Source organism: Taudactylus pleione, unplaced genomic scaffold (genome assembly GCF_031769625.1).
Source record: "Taudactylus pleione unplaced genomic scaffold, aTauple2 ptg000069l, whole genome shotgun sequence".
Classification (NCBI taxonomy): domain Eukaryota; kingdom Metazoa; phylum Chordata; class Amphibia; order Anura; family Myobatrachidae; genus Taudactylus; species Taudactylus pleione.
Window position 1 is genome coordinate 2,352,461 of NW_028284471.1, and position 26,562 is coordinate 2,379,022.

Here is a 26,562-nt window from a genome sequence, read left to right on the forward strand (position 1 = left end):
TGTGTTTTGTATGCCCTTTCCTATGATATACAACAATAGGCTTTGTGAGGAAAAACTTTTTCCAAATTCAAAATTAATGATGGATGAAGGAAGGTTACTTTTAATTTGTCTTCATCTTCATTCTGTCCATCACATAAGCAAGCCACCATTTCATGTTATACACAACGGATATATAGCCATTTATTTGTGCCAACTGGAGTTTGTCTAGCGATTTTGTAACGAATACTGTAGATGTTGTAGCCTTAGAAAAGGGTTGTCACAGATATTTTTGAAGTACTTTAATCAACAGGTATAAAATCATGATACTGTTGTGTTCCCTGAATTGTTACTGACTGGCTGAAATGATCATTCAAAAATGTTTCAGACTCAATATAGTCTTCTTGCGTTGTGAATGTCAAATGAATTCCAGACATATCTATATAGCTATATACCCGTTGTGTATAACAAGAAATTGTGGCTTGCTTATGTGATGGAATGAAGATGAATTAAAAGTGACCTTCCTTCATCCAGCTGGACCTTCACCATCATTCTTCTATCCAAGGAAAGCCTGATGTACTATGGATACCTCTAATAGATGTCTTATGCAAAGTCGACCCTATAACTCCAACTGGAAGAATTTATGTCATGTCTCCTGATGACACTTTAAAAACCACCGAGGCATTGTCAAACTATCTTCAACTAATATTGTTGACTGACTAATACAATGTTAAGTATTTCTATTCAACTTGATTTATATAATTAAACTAATGAAGCCATCAAATCTATTATTACCTGTTACTACATGTTGTAATACACCTGGCTTATTTTGTATAAACTACCTTGCTTTAAAATTATTTTTAACTATGAAACAATTATCCTCCCACTTATACATTTTGACAAACATTTAACATTAGTATAGACTATTCCCAGAATAATTTTTTTTTACTTTTTTGTCAACACACTTTTTGAAATAATCAAGATCAATAATTTAATTTTGAAAAAGTTTTTCCTCACAAATCCTATTGTGTTGTATATCATAGGATAGGGCATAAAAGACAGTAAAAGGACACCACTCCCAACCTCTCTAGCTTAATTAGGAGAGCTGCTATGGCAATTTAAAAATATGCTGGTTGTGCATTTGACTGATTTTTGAAAAGTTTACATATTTTGGAAACGGCATGATATATTTAAATAATATTTTGTATTTTTCTTAGACTATATTTATATTCTCCATATACCAAATTTTAACAAAATCTGAGCTGGTGAGGTAAAATCAGTGTGTTGCTTTGACACAGAACGACCCCTGCGCAAAAGAGCTAAATTGGCTGCCACCCCTCGGTGAAATTCTCTAAGAGCAACTTCTCCTAACCATCCAAGAACAGTTTGGCGACAAACCATGCCTTTTCCAGCATGATGGAGCACCTTGCCATAAGGCAAAAGTGATAATCAAGTGGCTCGGGCAACAAAACATCAAAATCATGGGTCCATGGCCAGGAAACTGCCCAGACCTTAATCCCATTGAGAACTTGTGGTCAATCCTCAAGAGGCGGGTGGACAAACAAAAACCCACAAATTCTGACAAACTCCAAGAATTGATTAGGCAAGAATGGGCGGCCATCAGTCAGTATGCGGCCCAGAAATTGATTGACAGCATTCAGGACGAAATTCAGAGGAAAAAGAAGGGTCAACAGTGCAAATATTGACTCTTTGCATAGACTTAATGTAATTGTCAATAAAAGCCTTTGACACTTATGAAATGCTTGTAATTTTACTTCAGTATACCATAGTAACATCTGACAAAAAGGTCTAAAAACACTGAAGCAGCAATATTCTTTCAAATGCACCACATTGCACAATCAACCTGGCACCCACCGCCCAGGGGTTTCGGTGATAGCCCCGGGCTATCTGCCCAGGCCTGGGGTGCCCTGGAGAGGGGGAGCCCTTATTTTGGGGAGGTCGTCTGCTCCCCAGGAATCCCCGGCCTGGGCTGACAAGCGGTCAGGGGACCCGGTGGAGGGGTTGCCCTAGCCGTGGCATCCCCCCGCTATAAAGAGCTTAGCGCTGGTTATGGAAAATACAGGGGACCCCTATGCTTTTTGTCCCCTGTATTTCCAAAACCAGGACTGGCTTGGCTGAGCCCAGTGCTGGTTGTGCCAAATACAGGGGACCCCTATGTCTTCTGTCCCTTGTATTTTGACAACCAGGACAGGCTCTAAAAAGCCTGGTGCTGGTTGTGCAAAATGCAAGGGACCCCTACACTTTTTGTCCCATGTATTTTCACAACCAGGGCTGGCAGTGAAAAGCCCGGGGCTGGTTGTGCTTTGGGTGTGGCGGGGGGGCCGCAGCAGTCTCTCCCAGTGCACCCCCAAAACACCTCCTGTGTGCCGGCCTTCCTCCACCTGCGCTAATGTACCATTTTTTGCCCTTCTCCCCTGCAGGTGGCCTGGTTTGCTCCTCCAACCATGATAGTTAATACATTTTAAAAAAGCAATGAAATTCCATAGACTAAAAAACCTTACGGTTTCACATGTCCCATTAAGGCTTCTTAGACATGATCTGAAATTTCACAAAACCTATTGAATTTCTGACACTCAAACTTAAAAAAGCAATGAAATTACGATCATTAAGGCTGACTCTTTAATGGACGTGTTCCTTGCGCAATACAGATATGGTATGCCATCACACCCTGTGGTTAACTGCACATTCAGCACTCTCACAGAGTGAGATTGCGGTCACTCACAATATGGTGGAGCTGCTAATTCACAGAATTTTATGCTCATTGGAATACACACATGCAGTCTATGCAACTGAGGTCTGAGCAGTTATGTGGCACACACATCCCACTCTGTGCTTACAATCTTCCCATTCAGTCACCACAACAATCCCACTGGGTTCCAACATCCTTCTCACTCCATACATCCATCTTATTCAAAATATGCATTCATCTCCCTAATTGCTAAAACTATCATACTCTATGTATGTATACTTATTTCCCCTATACACCTTCATGCTGCTATATATTCCCCAATCCCTACTGCTGTGTTCTCCCAACTGTGCTAGTCTGCATGCCTTCATCTGTACCAATGTCTTTCTGCATCGCCCTGTCTTCCTGCATCTGTGTCACTGTTTCCTTCCATCTGCACCACTGACTTCACCCCAGCCACGCCACTCTGTCTTCTCCTCATCTGTGCCACTCTTTCTTCCTCCATCTGCACCACTCTGTCCCCCCCCCACCTGCACCACTCTCTGCCTTCCCCTCCTACCCGCACCACTCTGTCTTCCACAATCCCTACTGTTGTGTGTTCTCCCATTGTGAGTCTGTATTCCTCCTCTCCAACCAATCTGTCTTTACCCATCTGCGCTGCGCTGCTCTGTCTTCCCGTGTCCATGCCACTCTGTACCCCCCATTCACATTGCTCTGTGTCCCCCAAACAATGTCACTGTCTCCCCCCCATCTGCACCACTATTTTCCACCCATCTGCATCACTTTGGCTCCCCCCCAATCTGTACTGCTTAATATTCCCCACCACGCCTTTCTGTCTGCCCCATCCACACCGCTCTTTCTCCTCCCCCAACTACCCCACTCTTATCCGATCTGTGCAGCTCTTTTGTGCTCAGCCCTCAGTTGCAGAATTTATTTTCTGGTGGGAGGGACGACTCTCAAGATGACAAAGCCACAAAGAACTGGCCAATGGTAAAGAATGTTAGATATATTCCAATATATGCCAAAGCCTACTTAGTCACCAGATCTGAGCCCAATTAAGCAAAATTTGGATATTCAGGAAAGACGTCTGAGATTGTTTTTTCTGCCACCATCACCTAGACATCAGCTGAATGAGGTCCTTGTGGAAGAATGGTACTGGATCCCTCCTGCAATTTCACACATTGTTACACTTAATGCCACACCTGGTCCAACACCCTATTTAGGGGTATTATGATAATATCTATACACACATTTTATATGTCAAATATTCCCTGTCCTATTTACAGCAAGAATGGTTATTGGTCACCATTCAGTTCTGGTTATAACGTATAGATTTAGAGTGTGGGCTTCAAATAGTACGAGGGCGGATTGAACAATAATGAGACAGCCTCTGTGTTTCTGTTACATAGGTAGACGTGGCAACGCTACGCTGGTTATTGTGAAGCTCATACATTATATGGGTCTGAACCTGCGGATGGACTGCTGTAGTCTTCTTTGTTTGGTCACAGCGGGTGGAAGATCTTTGTACGTTTCGTCATGGCGGATGAGGAAGACTTGTGTGAGATGTCAGATGTGTGATGGTATTTTGTGTTAAACTTGGAAAAAGCGTAAATGAAACTTATGAAATGTTACGGCAAGCAATGGTGGAGAAACAATTAGCCGTGCTGCAGGATAATTTACGAGTGACTGACGAAGCGCGTTCTGGGGGACCATCCACTGCGGTTATAGATGTTAACATTGCCAAAGCTGCGGACATGTTGCAAAATGACAGGTGGTTAAGTTTACGCAAACTTTCGGCTTAACTTGGCATCTCATTCAAATGGGTTCAGTATATCGTGACAAAGGAACTGAAAATTCATCGCATGTGGGCCAGGTGGGTACCCAGAAACTCAAAGAAGAGCAGATGCGACAACAAGTTGAATCGTGCAAAAACACCGTTCGAATGTCAAAGAGGATACCCGATTTCCTGACATTGATTGAGATGTATGACGAATCGTGGAGCATGTGAATTCACCTGCGCCCAAAAAAATGCTGTGCGATTCCTTCGACGTATAAAGTCATGCTTCTGCTGTTCTTTGATACGCACGGTATGATCCTACAGCACTGGGTTCCCTGTGGACAGACAACTAATGGTGACTACTATGCAAATGTTCTGAAAACCCATTTGTGTGGAGCCATGAAGAAGAAAAGACCACATTTGATGAAGAAACAGCTTCCAAGCAATGCCTGACCATATGTTGCTGCTGTTGCATTGGCAGCACTGACTGAAATAATGGGACAGCACAGGAACACCCTCCATATAGTCCGGACTTACCGCCCTGTGATTTCTGGGCATTCCCAACCCTGAATAACCTGCACTTAAATAAATATACCCCCAGGAGTCATAATGGATTGATGATCACCGAAGTGGGCCCATTCTGGATGCTTTAAAATAGAGATTAGACCATCCTGCACATGTGACAAAGTCCTTTAGATATAACCGATTTTCAAATAGATCAAATTCATAGTAGTCTATATATAAATATATATTGGAAGAAAAACATATGCCTAGTCTACTCCATAGCCTTACAAACCAGACACAGCGAGGAGGAGGAGGAGGAATTAAAATCTGCAATGTGGATACTTACATTAAGAAAATTGTTGGTAAAATAATGCATACATCATGTGAAAGAAAGCTGCATAATTGACAGTCAAAACAGATGATAAATACAATTTACGTGTGTGTGTAGCGCTAGCCTGCAAGAGCAGTTGACAGATCTATGTATGAGCCCATATAGCCTGCAGGGAAAGTGAGAAGTGTGGGCACTGGGTCTGAAACATCCAAGTGACTGCAAACAAGAATTGTCCCTTAAGTTCAGCTATAGTTGGAAGAAGGATTGTTACAGGCCGGTCATAGGCAAGACGTGTGTGTCCTGTTGCTCCTGCCAAGTGAGTAATGTTCAGATGACACATCAGCTTGTACGTTTGTGAAAGGAGTAGTGTGGACAGCCTACATGCTAGTCACGTGAAGGGACTGCAAGTATTAAAGATGCAAACTTCTCTTTTTCCAATCATGTGTTTATGTTAGACAAAAGAGTGGTGAATGACTTATGGGACAGTACAAGGCACAGTCAATATGTGAAATGGTTTGGGAGTGAGCACATAGTATAGAGCCAGTGTGTGAGAGCTGGGTACTCTTGTAAATGTAGTTAGGGGACAGCGTGCAAAGGTGACCATATGAGACTCTGGGGAGGGCCTAGAAAAGCTAGGTTTATGAGTTGGAGGATATTGAAGAAGATAGAAATTATAAAGGCAATGAAAAATTGAGGTAAAAAAAAAAAAAAAAAAAAAAGAAGTCACTGGTTGGATGCACTGCACCTCGGCAGCGAATATGCTACAAAGCGTTTACAGTGGAAATGGTTTGGAAGTGTAAAAAGACAAAAGGGGACCAGGTGCAGCCATTTAGGATGATGGTGACAGATGAGATAGAAGTGTGTGATCATGGCAGTAGTTATTGTATAGAAGTCTACATTGACAGGCGTGGAGAGAGTATATACATGTACAGTGGCAGGGGTGCAGACGGATTGGGTATGAAATCCCGGCTGTTGGGATGCCGCTAGTCAGAATACCGACAGCAGCATCCAAACAGCCAGAATCCCAACACCCATAGGAACGCACGTAAGTATTTTGCTAATCCCTACCTTAAGTCTCCCTCCACTAGTGCCTAAGCTTTACCTTCCCCTCCCTGTACACTAAACCCAAGACCCCCTCCTTGGTGCCTAAACCTAACCTAATTTCATCGCACCCAAATCCTAAAACTCCCTGCCCGATGCTTAACCCTAACCCTCCACTAATGTCTAAACCGCGACCTAACCCTAACCTCACCCTAACACCCAGATACTTACCTACCTTCGGGAATACAGCGGTCGGGATACCGGTGTTGGGATTTCGATCTGTTGGGATTTCGGCCCCGGTATACAGACCATTGGGATGCAGACATGTGTTTATGATAAAGTAGCAAGGATAAATGGGCTGTTATTGAGCTATCAAATATCATAATAGGAAAAACAAGTACATCTAAAAACACATTTATCTTACAAACATTTATATGTTTCTCAACCAATGTCTATGGCCTAGCATAAATATTTACCTCTATAAGACCCCTAGGTGATAGGCTGCAGGAGCCCCAGGCAACGCTAGGGGAGGGGCTGCAAGATCCCCAGGAGGGGCAAGGTAATGATAACGTAACAAGAACATTACTGGGCTAGCCAAACACTGAAACTGGAAATACAAGCATATCAATGAACACATTTGATCTTTCAAACAGGTCAACATTCCTAAAACGATGTTTATTGTCTTAGAGAATTATTTACCTATATTAGATTGTAAACTCCAAGGAACATCAATCAGTGCTTACAGTATTATAGAATTAAGGCAGTGGAGAGGATGCAGATTTCTATAGCAGTGGCTTTGGAGAGAATATTCAAGTTAATGATAAAGTAACAAAGATGAATAGGCTTTTAGGAAGCTATCAAAACAATGAATCTAGAAAAACAAGTAAGTGAAAACATTCTCAAGTGATATATATTGTCTATATTTACATTTATAAAAGTTAGCAAGCTCCGGTGAACATCAATAAACTTACTTGCATATTATTGCATTCTTAAGTGTATCTATTACCAATGTGACTGTAGAACTAATATATGAGTCATCAAAACACCTCAGCGGGTTGCCTAAATCTGTTTTGTTTTTTTAATACAAAATCTAACACCTAACATTTCCAGCAATTACACTGCTAGAATGAGAAACATAGTGAGAAACAGGTAATGATCATGAGCTATGTAGCAGAAAGAAAACACTTTTGAGGTCCTGTTTCATAAATAAATGCACAAAAGTTATATCTTCAAACAAAACATCACACAAAATGTGTCACCAAAATGTATAGGATCAGTGACACATGAAGATCACTAACAATCAGCCATCTAATCTGTACAAGGAAATGCATGACGTTTCACTGCAGATGCTAAAGAGCACAGATACTAGCATCTGCACCATACACTGGAGGAAATGTATCAAAACGTCTAAAGAGTGGAGCAGTTGCCCATAGCAACCGATCAGCTTCTAACTATAATTGTACAGAATGTACTTGATAAATACTAGGACAATGTCTCCACTCTTTACAAGGTTTGATGCATCTCCCCCATGTCACAGATTTTACAGGAAGTGTTATCACATATTTCACATTATTTCCTGCAAACTGACCCAATTACAATCAGGGTTGGAGTGGCCCATAGGGTTACTGAGTAAATCCATGGAGAACCCCACTGCCTGAGGGTCCCACCCCCTCCATTAGGGATCAAGTTCCAGATTGAATTACACATTGTTGTTCTATTAGTGGGTCAGTAGCCTAGTGGAGAAGGGCCACTGATGAACATGGGTGCGTGGAAGGGTGCCAAACTATAGAAAGGGCATTCTAGTGCATGCCTAAAGCGCGCTCCCGACAGGGGTCATCTTTAAGACGCAGGTAACCAAATATATAAAGGCACTAGTGATACCAATAATCCTCAAACATCAAATTCTAGTACATAATTAGTGTTAATATGATATAATGAAACTATCAGACTGCAGCTACCTATAAATTTGAGGAACTGGACCTCGAAAAAAAATATATATATAAAAATAACTAATGGGAGAGCTGTCTATAGATCGTATAAATATTTTATTAAATAATATAATCACATAAAATTCCTTTAGAAAATTATTCAAATATCAACATTCGGATGTCTACATACCATCTCAATCAATCTAACTTGTATCTATACACTTGTAAACAATCAGACAATAAAATATAATTAGAAAAAGCAGATCTCCCTTGGCTCATCAACTTTATGGGGGTTATGCATGAATTCCTCTTTAAATATCCCAATTAGTGAGATGTTAGTCGTCGATTATATAATTTAATGAAATATTTATACTATCTATAGACAGCACTCCCATTAGAGTTTTTTTATCTTTAAGACGCGCCCCCTTGTCATCACTATTGGGGTCGTGCGCGGGCACTTCCGGACATGCCGAGCTGTTCCCAAGCTCTCCCCTCTCTGTGAATAGAAGCTGTGAGCATGCGCACGGCATCTATACATCGGTGGTGATCGCTGCACAGCAATTTTTGCGGCCCGTGGGTGGTGATGGCACCCGGCATGTTGTTTTAGCGGGGCACCGCCAAAAGGGTGGGAGGGGGGGGGGGCAAACCATGCACTCTTATGGTTGGCCAAGCCTCTATGCTGGCTGGTCACATCCCTTAACATGGGCCCCTAGAACTACACTCCCCCACTTGGCCCTTCATGTCCCAGTCCTACACTACTTACAATAATAAGCTATTTACGCAAGTGGATGTGCTGCAGCCACACATATGGACTGAGGACCTAGCTCAATCATCCTTGTATTAAGAACCATTACAGAGAGATCCGGGTTGTCCCAGTGGCTAATGATGACTTTTTATCAAAGATGTGATATGATCTTCAGTAAATGCTTTGCAGTAGTTCTCTTTACTTTATAATCATTTCAAAAGATTTGTGGCAATTTGCAGGAAACACATAAAAAGTAACATTATGCAGGGATGTGCTAAATGGATACTATAAATATCAGTATAATCAGGTTTCACTTTCTGTCAGCCCTTGTGACCACACAGGGACTATTACTATATTGGTGCCATCAACTCGATGTTATATGCACTTACATGTCATTCATCCATAGGAGACACACCTGCACCCTGAGGACCTCTCTATGCTGCGCACAGGCATGGTATAACCTGGCCAAATATATATATATATACACACACACACACACACACACACACACACACATATCTAAGCGAGGGTGCTGCAGATACAATGTCGCATACATACAGCATGTGTGGCCAACAGTACAATGACACATATGTGCTAGTTACAGCAAACAGACGTATACATCGCTGTCTTTGGGTAAATGGGGGAATATAGATAGTTGGCTCATTTGTGTGATACTCTCCCAGAGGCTGCACAGGAGGCGCTGGCTGGGGGCAGATGACGGCCGGTGATGCAGGTACAGTACACACAGAGGCTACAGACAGATATGCAGCAAAATTGCCCGGTGATGTAAATCAATGGAGATTAGTGCTGAGCACTATATATAGCGGTGGCAATCCTACACAACCCCGCCCGCTTTCCGCCCGGCCTCTCAGGCCATGCAGCGGCCTCCCAACCAACCAACCCTCCCCGGTGCGCTGCCCCCATCTGCAGCCCGGTGCTCTCACCTCTCCCCGGTCCCGCTCGGTTCAGCTCGATCACGTCTCCTCAATCAGACGCAGAGGGGGCGGTGCGTGCGCGGGCCCGTCAGTTACGTCACATAGGTCCGCAGAAAGCGCGCCCCCGGAAGTGAGGGGATCCGGGGGCGCGCGCTGTCTGGGATATCCCGGGGCCTATGGGCCAACCGTGTGTGTGTGTGACTGGCATATAGTTACAGATCTACCCGGCACTGACCGACGCAGGAGGAGGCTGTGTCTGGGGCATATAGAGCGAGGAAGGAGGGAGCAGGCAAGGCCTGGGCGTTAGCCAGGAGGGAGTAACATGGATGATGGAGCATGGAGCCGGTGATAGGAATGGTGGGGGGAGGGGAATGAGGCAGGTGACGGGGCTGATACAAGAATGGGGGAGTTATAAAATGGGGCTGGGGGGAGAGAGAGTAGCAGTGCGGTCAGCTCATGACCCGGGCGGTCACACGGATGGGGTTACAGGGGGAGCGGTGTAGGGAATGAGAGGGGTGACAGGTAAAGAGGGGAGATACAAAATAGTGAGGAATAAGGAAATCAAGCAGGTGCTGTACAGAGCTAAAGAGCATGGAATACTAGGGGATGTATGTACAGTATGCTGATAAAGGGAATACTAGGGGATGTATGTACAGTATGCTGATAAAGGATAAAAAAATAATTGAATAAAGATAGAAGGATGAAGAGAATCAGGTGGGAATAGAGAATGACGGGTTTATAGTGGTGCAGTCACAGGATGACTATATACATGGTGAGGCCATCTCTCCCATCTGATGTCTGTGTGACTCGAGTCCACATTGTCATGTTCTGTGGTCTTTTTGTGTCTGTACATTTGTGACCAATTAGATGTTTGCTTGAGAATAAAAATGAAAAATGGCAAACTACATTTGCTTGGAAACGTGTCGGAGAGTAGGATTATGCAGCTAATGGCAACTGCTATGTCTCAATTATAAAGTGCAATCGAATATACTGGTGCTGTATACAGGATTCTAGGGCATATTACTACTCATATGGTTTTTATTCACTATATTGGATTACATACATTGAAGCTAACTTGCAATAACTTACATTGGTAGTAATGCGACAATTTTTTATTAATAAGCATTTAAAAAAAAAAAAACATAGAATTCCCTGACCGGGAATCGAACCCGGGCCGCGGCGGTGAGAGCGCCGAATCCTAACCACTAGACCACCAGGGAAGCTTGCTAGTCATTGTAATTTTAAGATCTAAATCCTGCACTGCCCTCTGTTGGCTTTAGCAATTAATACATTGTCAGTGATCTTTTTTTTTCTTCAAGCATTTTCCATCTGAATAAAAAAAAAAGCATATACTATATGGAATATATATATATATACCCATCAGCCATGACATTAAAACCACCTGCCTAATTCCCCTTTCAGATTAAAAATGCCTGGTCTGACCTGGGATTTTGAACACTGGTGCAACCTGGATGCAACCCAAGTCAGAACCATGTTCATACTGCACCTTCAACCCGGGTTATTTCTGGGTCAGCCTATGTTCACACTGATATCCTCGGGAATTAACACCTGGAACTATTAGAGTCCTTTTTCCACTCGAATGGCTTGTTAACACCCGTTAAATCAACATGTTTACTAGCGTTATTGGGGATTTCAGACCCGAAAAAAAAATCTCAGATAAGTGCAGGCTGCCGGCCGCCTTCAGAGCTAATTGAATAGCCCCGATGGATCAATTAGAATGCGGTAAAATACTACAGCTAATTGAATTCCTCCCCCTTAATATGCACTTACAATAAATAAAATATTACACAGCATATCACCACAAAAAAACTTGGATGTAACATTAAGCATTACCATTAAGTCAGGCACATTACAAAAGATGACTGTATTGTGTATTCCTGGGATCCGGATATAAGGTGAAGACCTGCTTCCAGTTGGAGTCTGTTTGGTTGTGATATAATGGCACTCCCCTACTCCTGCTGATGCTTTTCTAATAAACTTATTAAAGCTGGAGATGTGATGATTTTCAGGAAGTCTCTTCATATAAATGTCCAATCAAATCATTCAGCCCATACCATATGCTAACACAAGTAAAAATAATGTGCTATTAACTCTCTTGAGCAATTCTGTGTGGTTCCTATCCCCATGGCAACTGCCGGCCAATCAACCGCATCAGCATCCTAGGCTGTACAGACAGGCAAGTGTAAAGCTGTGTACACATTAGACGATGTGTACCTAGCCTTCTCCCCCCAAAAAAGTAAATCAAAATGGTGGTATAAATGGGAGTCTCATTCTTCATAGGAGGCTCCCATAATTAGTAATTTTAAAATAAATAAGTGGCCCTCCAGCTGTGGTGGGCAGCAGCTCTGCTTGTGTATGTGACCGCTGTGATGCACGTTGTGGAAGATGAATCCCAGGTGCCGCTGAGTAAAGGTGCCCATACACAGTGCAATGCACCGTGTAGGGCGACTGCCGATCCGTCGGCAGACGGATCGTGCTGTCACCGCCGGCAATCGTGCGGTCCCCGCAGACGACACGATATGCCGGCTCCCCCCTCCTTCACTTGAATGGGATCGTACATCGCATCCCAGATCAGATGGTTTTGCAGGAAGACCTGGGGATGCGATGTACGACATATCCTCCTGCTGGCTGGAGCAGGATGGCGCAATTGAGGAGGACAGTGCTATGGGGTTTGAAAGTGCTGTATTTCCAAAGCGCTGTAGCACAATTGGTAATGCACTCTTTCCTTGCGGCCTGCACCACTTTTGTTGCGGTTATGATCGTGCACTTTAGTGAACTGCTTACGCAAGGCCTTCAATTTATTGACCACTTGCTGCTGCGTGCGTTTTATCCCTCGGGACTCCAGCATCTGGGCTATATTGTGGTACACTATTGCATCTTTCACTGTGCCGGTCATCTGGCGTTTAATTTCTTCCTCCGCCCTGATGAGCAGTAGCTCTCGGATATCAGCATCGGTCCCGTTCGATGCAGCACACATGCTGCTGTAGGAACAGGGTGTGGGTCAGGCTGCTGTTATGGCTGTGTATCAGCCTGCGTTTGGAGCTGCTGGTCAGGCAGTGGTGCAGGCTGCAGTTCTGACTGTGGCAGCCTGTGTATCAGCCTGCGTTTTGTGGGAGTTGGTCAGGCTGTGGTGCAGGCTGTGTGCAGGAGGTTAGGCAGGCAAGTAATGGCTGCGTGTGCGTCTCTCTGCAGGGCCCTGACAAATGACATCATCTGCCAGCGCCCCAGAAGCTCCAATCAGCTAATAGCAGAATATAGCCGGGTCAAATAATCCGGGTAGCACCCGTTCACACCGCCGCATGACACGGGAACAACCCGTGTTCAACCCTGCTCTCAACCCGAGTAAGATTCCCGGGTAAATCAACCCGGGAAATTTTTGTGGAAGCCGTTCACACAGAGCATCGACCCGGATTGACCCGGCAATAACCCGGGTTATTCGGTTGGTGTAATAGACTCAGTGCAGAATATTATCAAAATCATCCAGTACAGAATATACAATATATTTTTCACTACAGCATTAACACTTAAATGCTAGGACACGTAATGAAGAAACATCCATTCCCAATATGCATTAGATAATCATATATAAACAACATCGAGCAAAATCCAACCATAGTCTGACTCCCAATCAATAAACATAACATAAACTTTAGAGTGTAGGTAAAGTATGATGATCTGGCGGCAATTTAACATATGTAGATTGTAACCATATCTGCCAAATTCGGTCAAACTTAGATTCAGCTTTATGAGTAGTATATAAATACCGCTCATGGGATATTGTGGTATTAACTAGAGCAACCCACGTTTGAAACTGAATGTATTGTCTAGTGTATCTATCAAAAATATCCTCGGCCAAAGTACCAAGAGTACAAACTGCCAGAGTCAATGCAGATTGGGGTATATTTGATGATGCAATCACTTCATTGATCTGGCCCCAGAAACTGTGCACCTTAGGGCACCTTAGGGCAGGACCAAAGGAGATTCCAAAAGGTCCCTTGGGAACACCCACAGTTAGGACAAATATCATCAGCATGCCCCCCAAATTGAAGGAGATGTACAGGGGTGAGGTAAGTCCTGTGTAGTATAAATAATTGAATTTTCTGGAATCTAATCAGTGTCCTGTATTCTAGTGCATACTGACTAATACCAGCTATCTGCATATAAGCGCTTCCTGTATCCATTCAGTATCCATTCATCTACTTGTTCTGCACTTCGCACCCATTCCAACTGGTGTCCCACTACATGCTGGTGCATCCATTTATCTGTAATGTGCAGTACTCCAGTATCATCATCATCTCTTGCAGGCTGACACCGGTACTGCAGGTACTTTACTGTGGTCATCTACTACCTATAGCCGTAAACTACAGTTTTGAGTACAGTATGAGCAAAAGACTACATCTGTCGTGCTTCTGGCACTCTATCCAGAATTGTCCTAGAGACAATATAATCTGTTCGTTCATGCATCCATTCATAGCCTCCTTGTAGGGGGTCTGATGAGTAAGAGCATTATCCAGGCCTAAGGTTTCCATCAGGGTCCTGACCCAAATCTACAAAATCCCAGTGATATGACAAGCACTGCAGACCTTAGAATGTAGAATTTTAGCAATAACCGTTTTCAGGAGGATCTTGCAGCGGAACAGCCGTATAGGTATGAGGTGAGCCTGTTCAATAGCAAACTGAGGAGTGAAGAGGGTTGCACTGAAACAGTTATGAACTAGGATCCCAGGGACTGCTTGGGATTTCTCTCTCCTGCTATCCCAAGCAAACTAGCTAAATAGATAATATTGTGGTGGAGACATCCTTCAATGTTTGCTAGTTTTATTTTCTGGCATGCCTCCCTTTGAGATTCCAAAGGGGTCAGCCCACCACTGACAGGAATATTACAGTCCTCAAGGGTGGAAATACAATTCCCAGCGTCAGCAGTTCAAACCCACGCTTGTTGCATATCTTGATGTATAAGAGACAAGTTAGCATGCAGTGCCACCACCTAAGGAGCCGTTCCATGGAGCCATAGCAGGAGGGAACTGTACCGGGAGGTAAGTATCATCAGTGAAAAAAGTCCAGAGAGTAGCACAGGAGACCAGGGCTGCATTGGAAGCAGCAAGGAGGGTAAGCACAGTACCCTATGTCCCCAAATAGGTCCAGAATAACCTAATAGAACCAGTGTCATGAAAGTATGCAGGAGAAACAGCAGTAGCAGAGGCCGCACAGAAGCAGATATCAGCACCCAAGATGGCTACAGTGATTAGAAGGCCTGTGCAACGTGACAGCACTGTGGAGACATGGAGATAAGCAGCAGGGTGATAGGAGAGGTTCCACTACAAGGAGAAGGTAAGAGGAGCCCTTTGTTGGCCGCAGGTTAATTGTGTAGGATGTACAGGCTGAACAGCACTAAGACTCCATGCCTGTCCAGGCCACACCCCCTATATCTTACATTTTACCTCCACCAATAACCAGAATTCTTTGGTGAGAGTGTTTCTTATTTTATTTTTTTCAGCTAGGGGCTCAATTAGCGCTAAAATGAGTGGGGAGGTTGACAGCCTTGTCTTGTGCCATTGGAAATAATACTGTTGTATTTCAGCTTCAATGTAAATTTCAGTTATTTTATATTGCTGGGTTTCTTCTAGCATGGTGCTAGCATTCAAAAGCTTCTTCTGCTCTTCAGAGAGTTTTGGCAGCAGGTTGGAGTTAAATATGGATTTGTGTTATTCCCTGGTGGATCAGGCAGGAGTGTAAACATGGGCAGGTTCTATAAATATTCATAATGATCACTAAAGTCTTTAGTAAAAAAATAAGATGAACTCGTAACAGATAAACACTAAAAAGTTAATGAAAAGGTTTCTGTAGGAGGACTCTGGATCCCTCCAATTTACTGTCTCCTTTAAGGTGCAGTGATGGAAAAGTGTCACTGTACATGGATTATCCCAAGATTCTCTGTCCTGTAGTATTCCACACATTTTAACTATCAGGGTACTCTTCCTCAAGGCTTAATGAAGAGTACCCTGATACTCAAACCGTGTTGGACCTCAGTATGGTACTTAGAAAGTAGAAGCTTATAGTTCCCTACAATACTTATATTGTACTAGCTGATGTACCCAGTTTCACCCGTGTAGACTTTAGATATTTACAATTTCCATCTCACCACTACAGTGGTGAGATGGTGTATAATAATGCATTACTGCTATAGTAAAACATTACCTTCCATCATCTATGTATTAACACATTCCACTCCCTCACCTGTGTAGATATAGAATCCCTACCTCACACATATAGTAACACATTACCACTATTCACCCCTGTAGTAACACATTCCTCTCTGTCGAAGGTGGATAATTGGCTGAGACAAGACCAGTTTAAAATTGTATCGCAGCGACACCATCTTGCGACTGGCTGCAAGACGCCATTTTAGAAAATGAGATTGCAAGACGCCATTTTGCGAATGGCCGCCTAAGCACCATTTTAGATAAACTTACACTTTAGTACATGTGGCGATATTACTATTAGCAACATGCGATTGCATCTTTCACCATTTCTCATACACACATTAATACGCACAATTGCGCTGTTAACTAGTCGCATATTAGAGAATGCATAAGACTGTATGAAATCGCTGTTTTATTAGCTTTATGCGCATGCATCTGCCCCAAGTTAACTAACGTCCTTATATCAAACTCCGCATACTCACACATTACATATTCACACATAAGGTTTAATAAGCTTTAAAGTATAAGATTTAAGTTGGTTCAGTTAGTATAAATGCTGTGAAATAAAGATATTTGATAACTAGGGTTTTATACATGCTAAGAAAGCCGTGTTTGGTTTCGTACTGATGCCTACTCTTTCAACAGAATTCCGGTGCTATCGGTGTGGAGGTCGCATCATGCATTCTCAACTTATGGGCCGCAGAGACTTCAAGCAACAAAATGTATAACTGTTAGGATTTTGCATGGGGGCGGGAGGGCAGAGACCCCCAGTTGTTAGAGGCTGGGTGAGTCTATTTGAACCAGCCTGTTAAACTCTCTGTAACAGATGCTTCCTCCCTGGGAACCAATGACATCAGCAACAAACTTCTCTATTGTCCGGTCTATTCTGGGGGGGTATAAATATGTGTGCTCAAACACTGGGATTTTTAGTCTTCTTGCTGATGCCTATCATCTGGTCCGGAAGCGCTGCGTATGTATACTGTACTTGGGGTCTGTATAATTCCTTTGCAGCTAATTGTGTCTGGATCAATACCGTGTAACTGACTGTACTTTTTACTTGAATAATACTTTGTGCTTCGGAGCCACACGTTCCAAGTCTGGAGTCTTTTATTTACTGTATGACTGTGTACGCAAATTAGCGTCATCCTTAGAGGTTTATAGGTAGGATTTTAGAAGGTACAGGCAGGGGTATATAGAGGTTCTGATCCAGTATCGTTAGTTGGGGGCTTGTAGTAGTGAGGTCACTTACCTACTCACACGGCACATACGGCTATCGATATCTCAGCAAAGAGTGGAGTGGCCACATGCAGGGTTTTCCTGTAACTGCTTTGTGCTGAAAAATCGCTATCCGTTTTCGTGTGAGCAAAGGAAGCTGACCAGAATCCAGGGACAAGAAAGGAAAAAGACTGTTTTAATTTGTTGATAGATCCTAACGTTTAAAAGGGATGCCGCAGTTTTGCGCACAGTAAAGACGCACTTTTGCGTACGCAGCTAAAAAGTCATTATACGGCTGTGTGGTACTCGCATTATTGTGTATGCGGATGATCGCACAATAGCGTATACGTACTTCCGGTTCTGCTGCCACGTGTTTAAACAAAGCCGTTGAGGTTTACATTTTTCAATTGATATCAATATCTGGGTTAACGTTTGTTTTTCTGCGCAGGAAAAAAGTGTGTAACAGTGAATATTTGTTGGACAAAGTTAAGGGTATCGTATGATCCTTAAGGGCTAGGTGCAAGGGTTAGTCTAGCTGCTCGGTAAGTAGCTTTACCGTTCTATACACAGTAGCAGGTGTACATGTTGTCTTTGTTGTAGATAGGTGCGTGCAAGTGGCCGACATATAAACTTCCATAGGTGTGGAAGTTGCCTTACTAAATCTTATCCAGGTGTGGAAGTTGCCTTTTTCAAATCTTATCCAGGTGTGTGGGCGCCGCCGACTTAGGACCTCATTCAGAGCCGGACTCTATTTGCGCTCACTCGTCCAGAAAAAGGGGCAGGCTATTTAAATTGACCGTTCGCTCTTTGCGGTCTGTTGACGCCTCTATGTCTGAATGAGCGATCAAAACATGCAGACTTTTTTTTGTAAAAAACGCCCCCTGGCCGCTCGCATCATATATCATCTCTGCTATTTATTAGATTAATCGAGTACATCGAAAGGCGAATGAACTGCTCGCTATTCTTGTGGTTGCATTTTCCTACCGCAATCATGCGAGCAGTTCTGGCTAACACTGACGTGTTCGATGACGCTGCTTTGTTAATTATGCACACCCTTAAAAAGCCCGTTTTGACCTTTTGGCACGCCTGCGTTCGGATCTCCACTCCCCGTTTTCAAGCACCTTCCCCTGTTGCCACCCACAAACGCCTCACTCTGTCACTCAAATTAGCAGGCATTCGCTATTTTGCGAGCACACGATTTTCGACCGCACTGACTGGTTCGCGCATGCGTACTAAAACCCATATGCATGTGCAGATGTGCGAACATCGCTCGGAACGAACGAGCGGTCGCTTACGAGCGGCTCTGGATCAGGCCCTTAAATCGTCCACAGGTAAGTGAAAGTATCTTGATTGTCTTTCACCAGTTTAAAACTTTATTGAAAAGCGTAGGATTTTGTCTCAGAATGGGAGCCGCGCAAACAGTAGAGATGTTAGACAATGATGTGCTGCTAATGGAGGCGCCTATCGGATCGGCTCATCGTATTATGCATACTAAGTACGGTACTTATGCAATAAGGTATTGTGATGTATGGTTTAAAATGACGATGAAGAGTGTTAGACCGTTTCCCAGAATTGGTAGTTTTGAAAAGGATGTATTAGATAGGTAGCGTTGTGGAGAGTATTGCCAGCAGTTCACGCTCACCTCCCCCATCTTATGTGGATGGAGGTGCAAGTACAGTTACCAAAAATACCCATAAAAATGTAACAAGCAATTTGTACCCCCTCTTAAGAAACCATAAAGAAAATGTTTATGATGTGGATGATGAGCCTATTGTAATGTCTGCCATTTCCCATGCTGTACAAATGATAGATGCTGCATCACCACAAACACAAGTGGTGCCGCCATCTCCATCGGTAATAGCAAGGGAAGTGTTAACACCCTCTGCACCCGTAGAGGAAGTTGTTCATACCATACATAGCAGCAGCAGATTAAACCCCCAGCCAGGCAACCAGGTCAGAGGTAGCAACGCTACCAGTCTGCATCCCATTCGGACGATAACTGTTCCGAATGGAAATGCAGATGCGAACGGTGTAGTGCCCACGAGGGAAGTAGTAATGCATTGTCCATGGACAAGAGCAGAACTAAATTCCATCATAAATGATTTCCCCGATCCCAAAAAGGAACTAGCCAAATGTCAAAGATTTTTGAGAAATTTGGGTAGTTCTCATGAACCAACTAATAAAGATTGGCGTGTGGTGTTAAGGGCCTGTCTGCCATGCAATACCGACATGACAAAATTTATCACGGATTGTGTATTGGATGGTGACGTTCCTTTAACAGACCAAGTAAACCAAGGTAACATTCCCGCATTGTGACTCATTTGGGTATATATTTTCCAGTAGTAGTTAACTGGAACAAAATTTTTACAATCAAGCAAAAGGAGAGTGAAACTGCAGAAGACTATTGCGACCGGGCTCTGCAGGCTATCATCCAGTACACTGGGATAGAAGATATTAAAGATAGCACTCACCACAGGGGAATGATAGTCACGGTGCTCATGGATGGTCTGAAGGAGAACTTAAAGACTCGGGTTCAGACCTCACAGCCTGGCTGGAGGGGACTCACAATAGATAACCTCATAGAGTCTGCCATAGAACATGATAAAAACATCTAAAAAAAGAGGGAGATCCAGAGCGAAAAACTAATTGCTGTAAGTATCCAAGCTCTGGAGGGAATGACTGTAACATCACAGCCAACAGACACACTCGCACCTGCACACACACTTACACCTGCCCTCACTAACCCCACACAACAACAAACACAGCTCTATTCCGCTAACCCAATCCAACCACAGGTCCCATACTCATATCCCCCACAATACCCTTACCCTCCCTATCCTTACCCATATCCACCACCTTTACCCTCTGCTCAAACCTCACAACAACACATGTTTTCACCTGATCCTCGGACATGTTTTAATTGTAAACAAACAGGACACTTAAGTAGAAATTTTACAGTAAAACGAGTAGGAACCCCAAATCAGGGAAGACCTGGATATCCCAATAACGGATATGTACAGAGACCAGCAAATGTTCAACAGGCACCAGCTCCAATTGTGGCCGTAAATGCTTTATTGGAGAATGGTAGCCAACGCTAGGGGTCAGGTCATACCTGTAGTCTACAGATAGTCAGGTTAACGGGAAGTACTAGGGAAGAACCGGTCATGATGGTTGATGTAGCTGGTACTGAATATCCTTTTCTTGTAGACACAGGGGCGACCAGGTCAGTGATGAAATCTCCCGTTAATTTACAGGTGACCAACGAGACAGTACCAACAATGGGTGTAACAGGTAAAGTGGAACATTATCCTTTAACAAGTCCACAGAGGTTACTATTGGGCCGTTGCATACCAGACATTCTTTTCTTCTGGCTGCTGCGACCCCTACTAACCTGCTGGGAAGAGACTTGTTATGTAAAATGGGATGCGTTATATATTGCACCCCTGATGGTGTATTTTTAGATATCCCAGAGAGAATGGTACACGAGGTACGGGATATGTTGGACACTCCTCAAAGGATAATGTATCACTCTACAAGTTTAAATGGAAATCCATCATAGGTAGATGAAATGTCCCAAATTCCAAATTCCCTTTGGACCAAGGATGGACAGGACACTGGATTAAAGGCAAACGTAAGCCCTGTAATGGTAAACTTAAAAAGCGGTAGGCAAGCTCCAAAAATTCCCCAGTACCCACTAAAACAGGAGGTAGAATTAGGGGTGTTTCCAGTAATTGAGTGATTATTGCAACAGGGAATTTTAGTTCGTACAGCTAGTGTAGCCAACAGTCCCATTTTTCCAGTAAAGAAGAGTGGTGGGAGGGGTTATAGGCTGGTACAAGACCTTAGAGGTGTTAATAAGGTAGTAGAGAGCCAATTTCCTGTAGTGCCAAATCCAGCTGTCATCCTGATGCAGATCCCACCAAATGCAACCCATTTCACTGTCATTGACCTCTGTTCTGCTTTCTTCTCTGTGCCTCTCCACCCTGACTGTCAGTACCTATTCGCATTTACATACAGAGGTGTGCAATATACATGGACACGATTACCCCATGGTTTCATAGACAGCCCCAGTATCTTCTCCCAGGCATTGCACGACTGTTTACAATCTTTTCAACCTGCCAATGGATCTGTTCTAATTCAATATGTGGACGATCTATTGCTATGTTCTGACTCGTTTATGTCATGTTTGAATACTAAACTTCTGTTACTTCATCTCTCGCATACAGGACACAAGGTGGCTAAGGACAAACTACAGCTATACCAATCCAGAGTAAAATATTTGGGACACTGCCTAACCCAGGGGTTACGACATCTTACAAACGATAGAATCCAGGCCATACAAAACATGACACTGCCGCAGAATCAACAGCAAATTCGTACCTTCTTGGGAATGTGTGGATATTGTAGGATGCGGATCCCAGGTTTTTCTATTTTGGCCTTGCCTTTACAGGAATTAGTCTCTTCCTCAAAGCCCAATCGTGTCATACACACAGAGGAATCAGAACAGGCTTTCCTTAATCTTAAGGATAGCCTGACAAAAGCTCCTGCGTTGGGAATACCTGATTATGAAAAACCTTTTGATTTGTATTGTACGGAAGCCGATGGTTGTGCTGCAGGTGTCCTTACACAAAAACATGGTGATGCCAGTAGGCCCGTAGCATACTACAGTGCCCAATTGGACACGGTAGCAAGATCACTCCCCACTTGTTTGAGAAGTGTAGCAGCTACCGCTCTATTGGTGAGTAAAAGTGAGGACGTAGTACTGGGCCATGATATGATAGTCTACACTCCCCATGCTGTATCTGCTCTGTTGAACTCAGCTCAAACCAGACACGTCTCTTCAGCTAGGTTTACCAAATGGGAACTTGCCCTAATCGCACCTGCAAACATCACTGTTAAACATTGCAGCACGCTGAATCCAGCAAAGTATTTACCATATGTACAACATGATGTACAAAGGGTGGAAGGAGAGGAGTTGCTGGCGGGAGGTGAGTTCAACAGACATAATGATACGCATGATTGTATGACATATCTGAATCAGACCTTTACTGCTAGACCTGACATACATGACACACCTTTAGAGATTGTGGATGTGACTTTTTATATGGATGGGAGTTGACAAACAGACACAGGTGAATTATGTACAGGTTATGCTGTTGTAAATGACACAGACATCATAGAAGCTAAGCCTCTTGGTCCTCCTCAGATGGCAGAGTTAGTAGCACTAACTAGAGCATGTGAACTGGCAGCATGCAAATCTGCTAACATTTACACTGACTCGAGGTATGCGTTCGGGGTGGTGCATGATTTTGGGGCTCTATGGCGTCTGAGAAATTTTATGACAGCAGCAGGCATACCAGTTGCACATTCCCGACATATAAAACAGCTTTTAGAAGCAATCCAACTGCCCAAAGCAGTGGCAGTAATTAAATGTAAAGCCCATGCATGTGAGGATGATCCAGTGTCACTGGGCAACAACAGAGCCAATGAAGCTGCAAAATGGGCAGCAGGGTTAAAAATGTTTTCTTCAACTGAAAAAATTATGTCTTTCCAAACAATTGATATGCTGAAATTGAGATGCAAAATTTGTGTTCAACTCAGGAAAAATCCATTTGGAAGTCCAAGGGATGTGGACAAGAGTCCTCCGGGCTCTGGAGGGATGGACAAGGTAAGCCAGTAGCCCCCAAGGCATATTACCCCAGCCTGGCTGAGGCAGCACACGGTCTGACTCATCTGGGTAAACAAGGTATGTGCAAGTTGGTGAGGGCATACTGGTGCGCACCAGGTTTTTCTTCACAAGCAGAAAAGATAGCAATGTCCTGTCTGACCTGCTTGAGAAAGAACATAGGGAAAGCGGTCCCTACCAAACCGTCCCACATTCCACCGACTGATGGACCTTTCCAGGTGATACAAATTGATTTTATCCAATTACCACCCTGCAGGAACCTTAAGTATGTATTAGTGTGCACAGACGTATTTTCTAACTGGGTTGAGGCCTACCCAGCGGCCACTAATACTGCTGCGTTTACTGCCAAGAAAATAGTTCAGGAATTTGTATGCAGGTACGGTATCCCTAAAATCATTGAGAGTGACAGGGGTACTCATTTCACAGGTGATGTTTTTCAAAATATGTGTAAGCTGATGGGTATTAATAGCCGACTTCATACCCCCTACCGACCGCAAGCCAGTGCCAAGGTACAGAGGATGAACGGGACTATTAAAAATAAGTTAAGTAAAATCATGGCAGAGACTGGACTAGGATGGCCAGAAGCGTTACCGTTGGTCCTACATAGCATAAGGACCACTCCTAGACCTCCTCTGAATCTGTCCCCATTTGAAATATTGTTCGGTAGACAACCTCATTTGATCATAAGTCCACAGGAAGACCTGAAGGGTAACAACGAGGTAACTGTAAAGTATCTTATATCAATGAGTAAGCAGTTAAAGCAACAGCAGCAGAAACTGAAATTGTTGTCTAATGATATGCCTGAAACTAACTGTCATGATGTTGAACCAGGAGAATATGTAATGATCAGAAATGTCTTGCGTTCAGGTTGTTTGACTGATCGGTGGGAAGGTCCATATCAGGTGCTGCTGACGAGTACTACATCTTTGAAGGTGGCCGAGAGAGATACCTGGGTCCATTCCACTCACTGCAAAAAGGTCAATCAACCGGTGGAGAAACAAGTCAGAGACAAGGCTGATAGTGTGGACCTGTCGCTCGCGAGCTTGTTCCGGGAGGATTGAAAAGGCTGTAGTGAGATACCTGAACTAAAAGAAACTTGCTGGTTTTGTTGTGACAATGGACGGGCTTGTTGTGTTCATTTTCATATTCTCTTTTAGAGTGTTCACCATCTTGGTCGGTTCGGGGATATCCAGTTTCTGTGATGGGAGACCGATCGAGGAAATGGGAGCTGATGGCAGTGCTGATGGAGTGGAGTCAGGAGGAATGCAATGTCAATCAGGGGAGTGTCTGACCAATCTTAGTACTGTTATTGTTAAGAGAGCTGTCATTCCGGATACTCGGGTAAGGTGTGGAGGTTTATCGTCTGAAGATTCCTGTATTTGTGAGCTTTGTGGGTCCCTAGTTGATGAGAACTGTATCCAACGGTGCCAACCTAAATATAACCCGTACTGGGGTGGGTATCCTTTAGAGGATTATCATAGCATGGTAGGCAGTGTTAAATCAAACTGATTGCTGGGTGTGTTCACATGTGCCACAGGGATAGCATAATGTAGGGTTGGTGCCATTTCCGCTGAATATCATGGAAATTTTAGAATTACAGAAAGGGAAAACATTGGATGGAAAATTTCTCTCATCCAAACCACCTCATTTCAAACTCTGTCAATTCCAAGTAGATAGATCACTTTTGTGTTTAAACATAACCAACCCCAATAAACCCGGGAGTTGGGAAGTGACGGGGAATAATCAGACGATGACCTTCTCACAAAGAGCTGATAATGAGTCCATAAACCATGATCTGTTCCTCTCAATTAAATCTGGTGGAAAACATTTTAGGTATAGGTATACATTGAGTTCCACCAAAGAAATTATTGGTAAGGTGCCAAATGGTTATTGTGCTAAAATAATACAGCCAGAAACTTGCGTGTACCAGATGGAAGACCCAGAAATAGGATTGTTTGCAAGGGAAATGATGCATACCATTCCTTATGTTCTCCCTGATAATGTATATTTCATATGTGGAAGAAAAGCGTATAAATGGCTCTCCCCGAGATCCGAAGGTTTGTGTTACCTGGGAAGAGTAGTCCCAGAAGTTATGACCCTCACACATGTTGAAATGCTTGGTATACATAAAATCACACCGTCACCATATCTTCACACACAATATGAACACAGAGGCAAAAAAAATATGATACCTGGTGACGTGCATAAAGCCACTCAGTTAATCAGTGAGACAACTGGCTTTCAAGTTTTAGTTGCACTGGATCCCACCAGGATTGCTCGGGGTACATTAAATTTTAGGTATATTCAGGAACTTACTAAATTGATAGATAATATCACCGAGATGTATGATGACACATTCAGGTATACAGGGAGAGAATTGCAAGCGTACAAGAAGGAACTGGTGCAACACAGGCTAGTGTTGAATTATTTAACTGCTGTTACTGGAGAGTATTGCGTAATGTTAGCCAGCCAATTTGGAGTAAAATGTTGCACCTATATCACCAATGATACCAGTGACCCTAAGGAGGTGATAGACCGGAAGATGGATGAAATCCTGCAGCTAAAGTGGGAATTTCGTAAGAACCATAATGCTTCAGTGGCTGAAGTAGGGGAAAAGATAGAAGGATGGGTGTCATGGCTGAACCCAGTGAAATGGTTCTCAGGTCTAGGGGAATGATCGCCAGCATAGGCAAATTCTTGATCCTTATACTAATTGTCATCATAATAATTGGCATATGCGTCCAGTGTGTTCCTATTGTGTTGAAGTGTGGAAAATGTAACAATAGAGTAAAACTAAATAATTAAATTATGATGGTGGCCAGTATGAATACCGAGGTAAATACAGAACTGCATTACAACCCTGAGCTAGGAAATACCATAATTGAATGTACTATATTTAGACATGCATAGAATGTATTATTGAAATGTTATTTTTAAAACACCTCATATAATGTAAAGTCTCAATTCCCCTCCAAGACTGCTTTTGTAAGACTGGTGCATTCCCACACCTTTCACATGATCTTCCAAGATCCGCGGTGTGCATATAATAGTAGTTTTATGTCCTCACCCAGAGACTCATTATTGATGGATTAGGAACCATCTTGTGCCATCCCATAATAACACAAAATAATATGTAAATGTAAGCCTAAAATAAAAATTCCAATAACAGATTGTGATAGCATGTTGTTTGCTATCAAAGGGTGGACTGTCGAAGCTGGATAATTGGCTGAGACAAGACCAGTTTAAAATTGTATCGCAGCGACGCCATTTTAGAAAATGAGATCGCAAGACACCATTTTGCGAATGCCCACCTAAGCGCCATTTTAGATAAACTTACACTTTAGTACATGTGGCGATATTACTATTAGCAACATGCGATTGCATCTTTCACCATTTCTCATACACACATTAATACGCACAATTGCGCTGTTAACTAGTCGCATATTAGAGAATGCATAAGACTGTATGAAATCGCTGTTTTATTAGCTTTATG

General features: G+C 43.2%; 1 protein-coding gene and 1 non-coding gene across 3 annotated transcripts in view; both read right to left on the minus strand.

Annotated features, from left to right (window-relative positions):
• DNAJC5 (DnaJ heat shock protein family (Hsp40) member C5) overlaps window positions 1–10,061 on the minus strand; it is a 44,039-nt gene extending 33,978 nt beyond the window's left edge. Inside the window, exon 1 of one of the 2 annotated variants that reach the window (XM_088467018.1) lies at window positions 9,954–10,061. The gene's annotated coding sequence lies outside the window, so the exon portion shown is untranslated. The remainder of the gene's footprint in view (window positions 1–9,953) is intronic. The other variant, XM_088467020.1, reaches the window with a different exon arrangement.
• A 1,031-nt stretch (window positions 10,062–11,092) lies between these two features.
• TRNAE-CUC (transfer RNA glutamic acid (anticodon CUC)) lies at window positions 11,093–11,164 on the minus strand. The gene has a single exon. It is a non-coding gene; the product is annotated as a tRNA-Glu (tRNA).
• Between the last annotated feature and the right edge of the window lie 15,398 nt (window positions 11,165–26,562).